The sequence below is a fragment of the Synchiropus splendidus genome, chromosome 7, assembly GCF_027744825.2.
Source record: "Synchiropus splendidus isolate RoL2022-P1 chromosome 7, RoL_Sspl_1.0, whole genome shotgun sequence".
NCBI lineage: Eukaryota > Metazoa > Chordata > Actinopteri > Syngnathiformes > Callionymidae > Synchiropus > Synchiropus splendidus.
Genome location: NC_071340.1, coordinates 11,556,295 through 11,566,220, shown reverse-complemented (window position 1 = coordinate 11,566,220; position 9,926 = coordinate 11,556,295). Strand labels below are relative to the sequence as shown.

Sequence of the window (9,926 nt, the reverse complement as noted above, 5' to 3'; positions counted from 1 at the left end):
CTAGTTCTAACCCTAATAACATTCAGAAATAAGTAAGATAATGCATTGCAACACCTGCTCATACCATTTGACTCATTATTCCTGCAACAAAACAGCAGTCTCATTCATCGTACTGCTTTGGTTTTACTAAGTTCCTATATGTACTTGCACATGATTGAATAACATACATGAGCATTGTACAGACAATTTTAGTGGCAAAAGAAAGTCAGTGAAGTGAGTGAACATAGCCTGTTAATTGACTTTATTGAGGCTGCATGAAAAGCCGTATTTCACTGCCCTACCAACAAATCTCAAATTAATAATTCATAATTTACATAAAAAGCATCAGCATCTACTTCAAAATAGTAATAGTACATAACTCAGAAAAAGAGTCAATTGCAGGACAGTTTATTTTAACATTTCACATTCATACCGCAGGCCAGGTAATTACAACAGTTTTCCTCATTTTTTAATGAGGGAGGTCAAAGTTCAGAAGAGGAGCTACAATGCTAGTGTTCTTCATCTTCGGTGGAGGAGCTGCTATCATGGGGTTCTTCATCATCAGTGGAGGAATCATCGAGAGACAAGGCTTGCGATCCAAAAACATGTTGGTACGTTGAGCGAGCTGCACCCTGCTGAGCTTGAATTGCTGACAGTCTTCTCTTCAGCAGACAGAGTAGCCCCTCACGTCCTATCCCAGTCAATGCTTCTGTGCCACAGTGATATTACAATAAATTAGACTACTAACCTAGTATATCAGCACATGTAGCAAATAGAACTGTACTTACTTTGCTGAGTGATCCCTTCTGAAAGCTGGGAGGAAATCTCTTCAATATTTCCAGCCATATTCCTCATGTACTCCCAGTGCTGCTTGACTTCACGGACAACAATGACCTCCTCTTCCTTCAGTCGTTTCAGCAGCATTACCTTGTCGAAGACCTTTTTTTTCTTTAACATATCACCATGACCTGCAAATCATCATATACATTTTTTATAAATAGTGGTGAACTACTTCCCGCAGTGTCTGTGTACTTTCAAAGGTGGGTTCTATTACACTGCATAATCTCCTCCTAATGACACCAGGCAATTTCTCCCATGGGACAGAATTATATAGAAGAGTGTCTCTTTCAGTTTTCAAAAGTAAAAAGGAAGTTGTCTCTGGAGCTTGTCTGATCCAATCACAGCAACCTCGGTCAAACCTGTAATTGTTTCATCTAAAGCCTTTACAATGTAATTAAAAATAGCCTATAGATATGAAGACAACTGAACACATCCTAGATGTACTTACATTCCCAAGGCCAGGAATCGTTTTCCTCAGCCAGGAGCTCGTTGGGAGAAGGGAGTTTGCCAGTTTCCGGCACAACAGCATTGTATTTTGTGATGGCATCTTCTAAGGATCTCTTTTCCACTGAAATCTTTTTTCTCAGCAGATGTCTTCTCTTGTTGCCATCTAGAATATTAAACAGAAAATACTGAATATGTGCTCAGCCACACATTATTATCAAAAACTTGTTTTCTTTCGTTCTGTTCTTACCAGCCTGACGATACAGCTGATATTTCCGCTGCTTAATGCTCAGATACAGTCCTTCAATGGTTTTTTCAAGTTCAGGTTCCCATCCACTGAGACAGCTAACATTGAGGGTGTGCAGGCTGGGCACCGAAACTGAGCGACTTCAGACAGCCTCTCAACTTCAAATTTTGCGTACGACCATTCCAGGAATGATTTTTGCATGGTGTCGCCACATATTTTACCACACTGTAAAAGGAAAATCAAGCATATAAATACATCTAAAACTCTTTCAATTCTGCAGGCAATTAGTCCAATGATGTACTAACCCGACCAAAGAGTTTTGTGCGCTGCTCAAGCATACCAACGAAAGCTTGACATTCCTGGTGCAGCAATCTTGAGATCTTCGTATGTAGCGAACAAATCCACTGTGTACAGCGTCTCAAAATGGACTGTAGCTGGCCAGTAGCCACTTTCAATCAGCTCACTAATACCGACATCCAAAGCTTTCCCACAGGAGCAGCTGACAGTTGGGAGGGACACATTGTAGCGACCTAAAATATGTACATAACAAAATTTTAGAACAGAAAATAGAAAATATAATTAATACACAAGGAACTCACCATTCATTCCAATCAGAATTACTTGCTTTCCTGCAGAAAAGGTTGTATGCCCAGAGCAGCAGTCACAGCATGGATGCATTACTAGCAAAATGCACTCTGGGAAGAAAGGAGACAAACATAATTAAAAAGAGGTTTTAAAATACAGTACAGACCTCTTCCATGGAAGGAGAATTTTCCTCCCTTCTCTTCCCTGATGTGAGTGGTTGGTGGCAGTGGCCTGTAGAATCCCTCTATCATGGATGATCTATTATGTAAAACCATGGAAGAAGGATTTCCCCTCTGGTCAAAGTGGCTTCTTTAACTATTTCAAGACGTCTCCCTTTAGCCAATATTTTGACATCATTGTTTTCAGTAGAGTTTTGTAACTCACACACATAATTATGTTTTGTGAGAACTTTGTGAGGACTCATTGACCCAATTGACAATTGACCATTGTCTCTCACCTTAAACAACAACAAACATCCAAAACAAATTACTAACATTAAGCAGGACTCTGAAATTAATTTAACCACTTAACCACATTACAGTAAACCACTTATACTGACTACTCAACCATGTAAACATTGTGATGTGACATTATGTCCTGTATTCAGCGAAATGTCCTCACTAGGACAGTGTCGTGTCAAATAGTTAGCCCCACAACCGTGACAAATCAATCAAATACTGAAGCAGTTGACTGACATTAGTTCTATAATAATACATAACCAATGTAGTCAGCCAAAGACAGGCAATAGAGATCATAAAGATAGTGAACAAAAATCACCTGAGGATGAACTCTTTGCCCGCTTCTTCCCTGTTCTCCTCCCCTTTGGGATAGGATTCCCTTCCTCGTCCTCCTCAACCCAAACAAATGTAAATTTGTCCGGTCCAGACACTTCTGAGGATTCTTTAGGTTGAGTATTCTTAAAATAAAGATCATGGAAAATGTTAGCGTCACCAAATACACAATATTACATATTGTTATAAAGTCTCAGGACAGATCATGAGAGCATTAAATGCCTACCTTGCATTCCTCCAACAGCAAATCAGCAAGAAATAAGGCATCATCGTCATCCATGATGCTCCTCAATTGAGTGAGTTCAGCCTGAATACCAATTTATCAGTGGCCACTTGATTTTAAACAGTGGACGTGACTATGCAAATCAGCAAGAAGAAAAGAAAAGAAATGGAAACCGGATAAGTTACCCCCATATTAACAACCATCGACATGGAGAAAGGTTATCAAAAAACAAACAAAATAAATTTAAATATTAAGAAATAGAATAAATACATAACTCACGTCAAAATCATTCAGCTTTGTGTCTTTGGTGTCCGCAGTATTGTAGCAGAGGGTTATATTTGGTAAATCCGCCCGGACAGCAGTCAATAAGGTCCAAGTTCGTTGGTGCAGCAAGATAACAACATTATTCGTGCCTTCAGTCTCCGTTAGACACGACCCAAAAACCCGCGCAGTCCAACATAACCCCCCCTGCCAACTAACTAACCCTGGCAACTCCCGGAGAACAAAATAAGCTTCTACAGTACCAACAGCGAACGCAGTATTGCAATTGTACAAAATCACTGACAGACTCTAAACAGACGAAAGGATGATAAACAAAAAAGAAGAGAGGTTTCTACCGAAGTCCAGCCGAATGACTTTCCGCCATGTTTTTGTTTTGGTCGACCACTGATGACGTCAAAGTCCGACGTGTTTGTATAATTTAACTATTCATCCAAAGCATAAATTCACGTCTCCAAAGAAACGTCGGCGTCCACAACACGTGTACATATTTAAACAGAATGAAAAATAGAAACTACGGCTTGGGAGGTTTGAAATGGTCCGCTTGCGTTTCAGCTGACGTCTGTGACGGAGAACGAAACGTGAGTCAGCAAAACGAATAAATGACGGAACTTCCTTTCTTGCCAAAAGACTTTATATGCAGTTGATACGATTTTAAATATCCGATAATACTATTTGGCGTAGAAATGTATTCGATACAAATGATAAATAAATAACGTATTCGGTCCGTGACGTCAGTTCCTGCCATCCACTTCCTTCCCCAGTCGGATAATAAATGTTATATCATTTTCATGACATAATATTTAAAAATTGTTACATGTGATTACAACAATTGGCTGCGGAATTACTGGCCAGCTGTACAATAATACCATTGAATTGACACCTACGAGAGAATCTGGGTCAAAACGAAAAAAAACGAAGCGTCATATACATGAAACGAGCGAAAAAAATGAAAGTAAGGCGTACATTTGTCGCTAGAAATGTGATCAAAAAGCAACAATAGCTTTTAATTGTTTTAAAATCTCACAATTTAAATCAAAACTAGAACGGGTGTCCGCCATGTTTTGGGCTCTATCAGTCACGTGACCAGAGGCACGCCATTCACAAATCCATTGACAAATGACTCGTACGAGAGAAACGATTTTTGAGGCGAAGTATTCAAAGGATTACGGTATGCCAAGTGGACAAACGTAGTTATTGCACGTTTTTCAGTGCGAGCAGATAACCGACCCAAAATAGAATATATTTGTCGCTAGAAATGCGATCAAAAGTCAACAAAAGGTCTTGTTTTAAAATCTCACAATTTAGAGCGAAATAGAACGGATGTCCACCATGTTTCGGTCCAAACGAAAGAAAATAAGCGTTATTTGCATAAAACAAGCACATAAAATTACAACGTGGGATATATTTGTCGCTAGAAATGTGATCAAAAGCCAATAAAGTTATTTAAAAAACCCACAATTTGGAGCGGATTTATGGCCAGCAGGGCAAACGTCACAATACTACGTTTTATTAGGAATCACAAATCAATCTCGGCCCAAACGAAAGAAAATAAGCTTTATTTACATAAAACAAGCACATAATATTATAATGTAGGATATATTTGTCGCTAGAAATGTGATCAAAAGCCAATAAAATTATTTTAAAAATCCGCAATTTGGAGTGGATTTATGGCCAGCAGGGTAAACGTCACAATACTACGATTTAACAGGGAATCACAAAACTATCTCGGTCCAAACGAAAGAAAATAAGCGTTATTTACATAAAACAAGCACATAATATTACAATGTGGGATATATTTGTCGCTAGAAATGTGATCAAAAGCCAATAAAGTCATTTAAAAAAACCCACAATTTGGAGCGTATTTATGGCCAGCAGGGCAAACGTCACAATACTACGATTTCAGTGAGCACCACTAAAAAATCTGGGTCAAAACGATAAAACGAAGCGCCATAAACATACATCGAGCAGAAAATATGAAAATAAAGTGTACATTTGTCACTAGAAATGTGATCAAAACTCAACAAAAGCATTTAATTGTTTTAAAATTTCGCAATTTAGAGCAAAAATACAACGGATGTCCGCCATGTTTTATGTTCAGACAGGGGAGAAAGCTGTCAGTCACGTGTCCAAAGGAACGCCCTTCACTAAGCCATTGAGAAATTAAATGTACCTGGGATACGTTTTTTGAGGCAAATTCGTCAAACCATTACGTTTTCTCTAAGTGGACAAACGTCGTCATTGTACGTTTTTCTGTGAGACTGGGTTGGGTATAAAGGATTGCCATTATTGTCTGTTTGTCCCTTGTACATCAAAATCTTGTGTTTCAGTTGATATAAAATGTGGTGGGAACCACAAAAATGAAAAGGTATTCAGTGATAAGTTTGCGTCATTGCACTGATGTCAATATGGGAAGCCATAAGAGGTGCAAAAATGCATAAATGTACCACAAGTTTTTGAGCAACAAAGTCAGACTCATTTGAAATTTACAGAAAGTAGATGCTACAAAGCAAAATGGTCAAGTTCAGGGGCCTTTCACTGCCCTTGCTCAAACGAAGAATGGAAAATGACTGCATGAAAAATGTAATTGCAACTGTAAACAGATGAAAATGTACTCTGATGAAACTTCCACAAATTTGCAAGTAATGCTCAGGTTTGTCAGGGCTGTTTACATTTTGTTATGTTAAAAAATGATATATATATATATATATATATATATATATATATATATATATATATATATATATATATATATATATATATGGAGGAGGAATCAAGTCTGTGGTGGATTCTCTGCTTTACCTTCACATTGTGTTCCATGAATTATTATATCAGTGATACTCATTGATAGTTGTGTCATTTACCTCCACAGAACAGGAACGCAGACGCGGTGTGTTTGACAGTGTAATGAACTGTCTGTCAATCACAGTCAGAGTTAATTAGTTTGTCGCCCTGCTGGGTGTGAGTGTGTGTCAGGAACTCTGACCCAAGGACCTGGGGTTGGGTCACACACACACTCAAACCCACTCACTCACACGCATTCTTTCCTCGAGAGAGTGAATTGGTCTACCCGGATCCTCCAAACCACGTTCCACTCACCACCTGACTCGCTCCTTTTTTAAAGAAAGTTAAGGGGGAGCAGGCGGTTTGCATATATTTTTTTGGGCTCCCCAGGGTCTATTATTAATGGCCCACTGGTGGAGTTTCTTCACTCACACCATAGTGCACTGCAACAGCTGAAGTTCAGTCATCACTCATTTAAAAATGTACTATTCAAATGCCTTCAACAGCTTTTGTTGGGTTTATCCATCTTCCACACTCCCGTGTTGCTGAGCCTTTAAAATCACATAAAAACAAAATGCATTTGATGCCTGGAAAATAAAGCTTTCTGTGAAGATGATGTTTGGCAGATCAGGTTGATTTTGAACATACTGGCTGCAGCTAGTTAAACAGGTTTTTTCTTCAGCTCAGGAAAACTCACCCCCATCATTGTCAATTACCAAGTTAACTTGCCGCCAAACCACTAGCCGTCCACATATACCCTGACTATGATCCAATAGATGAAGCACCTCCCTGGAAAGCTACAGTCTTAATCACATCTACAACAAAAACCTTTTTACTTTCCCCCATAAAGCCCTTACAATAACCAGCCCCTACATATGTCCTGCCCCATAAACTGCACTCCACAGTGTGAGCCAGATTGATAAAGAAAAAGAGCAGAATGAAAATTAAAACACTGTCATCTTGTTTTCAAAGATGAAAAATGCCGAGTTAAAGAAGAGAGACTACAGACGTATTAGATTAGCCGCGGACACAATTGCATCTGTGCGCATTTGCCTCTGCACAATAAACGAAATTTCAAGCAATAACATGTCAATTACGGAGCCACACTCGGACTGTTGCGGCGGCTTTGGGTCTGCTGCCGAGGTGATTCGATTTGTGGCTGCTGGAGTGGGAAGCTTTGTGGAGAAGCTGTGAATGCTGATGAGAGGACTCAGAGGTAGAACCACTGAGCTGGAACAGTTTTTGTCTTTTTTTTCCCTACATATCCTTTTGAACCTTTCAGTGTGTAGCCTTTCAGTCAGTTGAAAAGTTAAAATGCTTGTTTATTCTACAACAGGTATAAACAAATTCTGAAATGAGCAGGCCGTTAAATGTCTATCAATCATCCACTGTGTCTCTCAAGTTAAGAAACGGTTCTCAATGAAGATGCATTTTCCTAGAGAGACTTTACACACTTTTAAAAACCCTACTTTGCTTGGATAGAGTGATGGAACATTGAATGGCAAAGATACATCTCAATTCATGGAAAGCCAACCTTGGAAAATACTGAAAAATTCAATGTGATTTCTTTTATGCGCTGTGGTCTTTCACTCATCTCATAATTCTGTATGGTGTTTACATGAGATTTATTCCATGTTTCTTGTTTAATTTTGTGCAAATGATATTGGCTCATTTGCCGGTAAATGAAATCGAAAAAAAATGCATAAAATTTCTCGACACCTTTTTATGGTTTCATGTCCCGGAGCTGTTTGTTGGGTTGTGTGTTGGTGATATTTTGTGGTGGGTGACGTGCTACCACGTACATTGTGTTATTTGACTTTGCCCTCAGAAACCAAACATTTTGGTTTTCGTACCATTCGTAAGAGAACTGTGGACAAGAGTGGTATGATACAGTCTTGCTTGTAATACGGAAAAACTACAACTTAGATTAGATTAGACCTTCATTCGTCCCAGAGGGCGGGAAATCCAGCATGTGACAGCAGCCAATGGCAACAAGGACATTAAGGACATTAAAGATAGACAACAAACATCAAAGACGACACCCAATGTAACATTTCCAAACGGAGAATCAACTCCTCCCCAAGTAGGCAATCCAAGATGGCTTCCCCAACCATAAACAGGGAGCAGACGTTCTGATCTGGAAATGTATGTTTCCTCTTCATCCTGCGTGTTTTCTTGTTGCAAACGTAGCATGTATTTATTAAGAAATTGCTCGTATCGGGACGACACCTTTCCTGGACGTCACTATTAGGTTTTCCTGCTTCCATAACTGGAACTTTCTGAACTTGGCTGTCATGTAGTTCCCAGCGATGACGTCCCACTTCCGAGGTAACAGCATCTCACCAAAGTCACCATCATCTTTTGGTGGTATTCTTGTCCACGCCTTTGACACAGAATGAATAACTTCCTGGTTTGTCTCAATGCAGTTGGCCACCTATCATCAAGCAGGTATAACAATCTCACCAGTAGCCGATGAATAACTAACCATGCCATGTGGCCATATCTGTTTTCATCTATGCAAATGGTTCTTCTTTATACACTCAATCTTCTTCCACCATCAGCTCCTCCAGAAGACCAAGAAAAGTCCTCTCTGATTTCCACCTGACAAATTGTCTTATCGTGCAGCGAGCCGATTTGGGCGAATGAAAACATGACCTCCTCTGGTGGGGCACGCTGATCTGGGCAGATACGGTTCTGAAGGAAGAGGATACCGCACACCCACACCGAGACTTATCTGCAGGTACACTGATCAGCAGAGATAAAACCGTCGCAGGATAAGGGAGAGCAGTGGAGTGGCAAACAAGCACCATTAGGGTTTGTCTATTCATGCTAAGCAGGAGAGGAAGACGGCTCAAGAGGGCCGGTTAAGTAGCTAACAAGAGCCATTAGTACTATTCAAACTTTTAGAGCTGAGCTTGGCAGACAGGCTGACTGACCCGCTGACTCGCTGATTGACAGACGTGGATGAAAGGGAAGAGGGGGAGTAATGAGAAGAACGGCGGAGAAGACAATATGGACCAGTGTTCACATGACAGTCGGGCTTGTTTAAATATGACCCTGTGATCTGATTCTAAATTTGTGGTCATGACGCTAAGCTAGTATAGCTTGAATTGGACCGAGGCAGTATCATCTACCAGAGCTGCTCTGCATACAAGGGAGTTTCAAGAGGAGGGGAGTACACTTGTGTCAGAATATGCACAGCAAAAACCAGAGTGCTACACTACTACACTGTTTCCATCACAGGCCTCGCCTCATTCTGTCACATGGTAAAGGTGAGGATGAGAAGCTTCAGGTTAAACACACGAGGTGAGGGAAGTTTTCAATGAGAAAATAAAGAGTGGATAGACGCCGTAAAGAGGGTTCGGCGGGTGTGTGAAAGATAAATATCCACTCCGTTTTACGGAGCGCTTGGCTGCCTCAGGACAGCGAGAGAAGGAGGGAACGAGCTGGGGGACAAGGGAAGAATGGAGGGTCACCACAGACAGTGGGAGCTTTGTGGGCACTTATCAGACACTGATGGAAAGCAGCGGAGAGGAGAGACACTGAATGGAGAGAGGTGGAGGTGTATATGTGAGAATAGAGCGAGGATTCAAGAGAGGAAAGTTTACAATGCAAATGAGGGAAAGAGACCGGCGAGTGGTAACAGAAGTGGAGAGCGTTGACTTGATGCTGCAGCTCTTTGGAGAGTTCTAGGCCTTACAGGAAGTTGTTAGGAAACATGGAGGAAATGAATGATGAGTAAATATTTTGCTAT

At 40.3% G+C, this 9,926-nt stretch overlaps 1 long non-coding RNA gene across 2 annotated transcripts; it reads right to left on the bottom strand.

Annotated features, from left to right (window-relative positions):
• Window positions 1-358: 358 nt before the first annotated feature.
• LOC128762728 (uncharacterized) lies at window positions 359-3,833 on the bottom strand. Of its 2 annotated transcripts, XR_008415580.1 has the most exons (9): window positions 3,389-3,833; window positions 3,113-3,242; window positions 2,873-3,011; window positions 2,110-2,205; window positions 1,816-2,040; window positions 1,514-1,735; window positions 1,268-1,429; window positions 768-947; window positions 360-688 (listed from the first exon to the last, which is right to left on the bottom strand). It is a non-coding gene; the product is annotated as an uncharacterized LOC128762728 (long non-coding RNA). The 2 variants fall into 2 exon arrangements; XR_008415579.1 differs by having other exon boundaries at window positions 359-688; window positions 2,110-3,011.
• Between the last annotated feature and the right edge of the window lie 6,093 nt (window positions 3,834-9,926).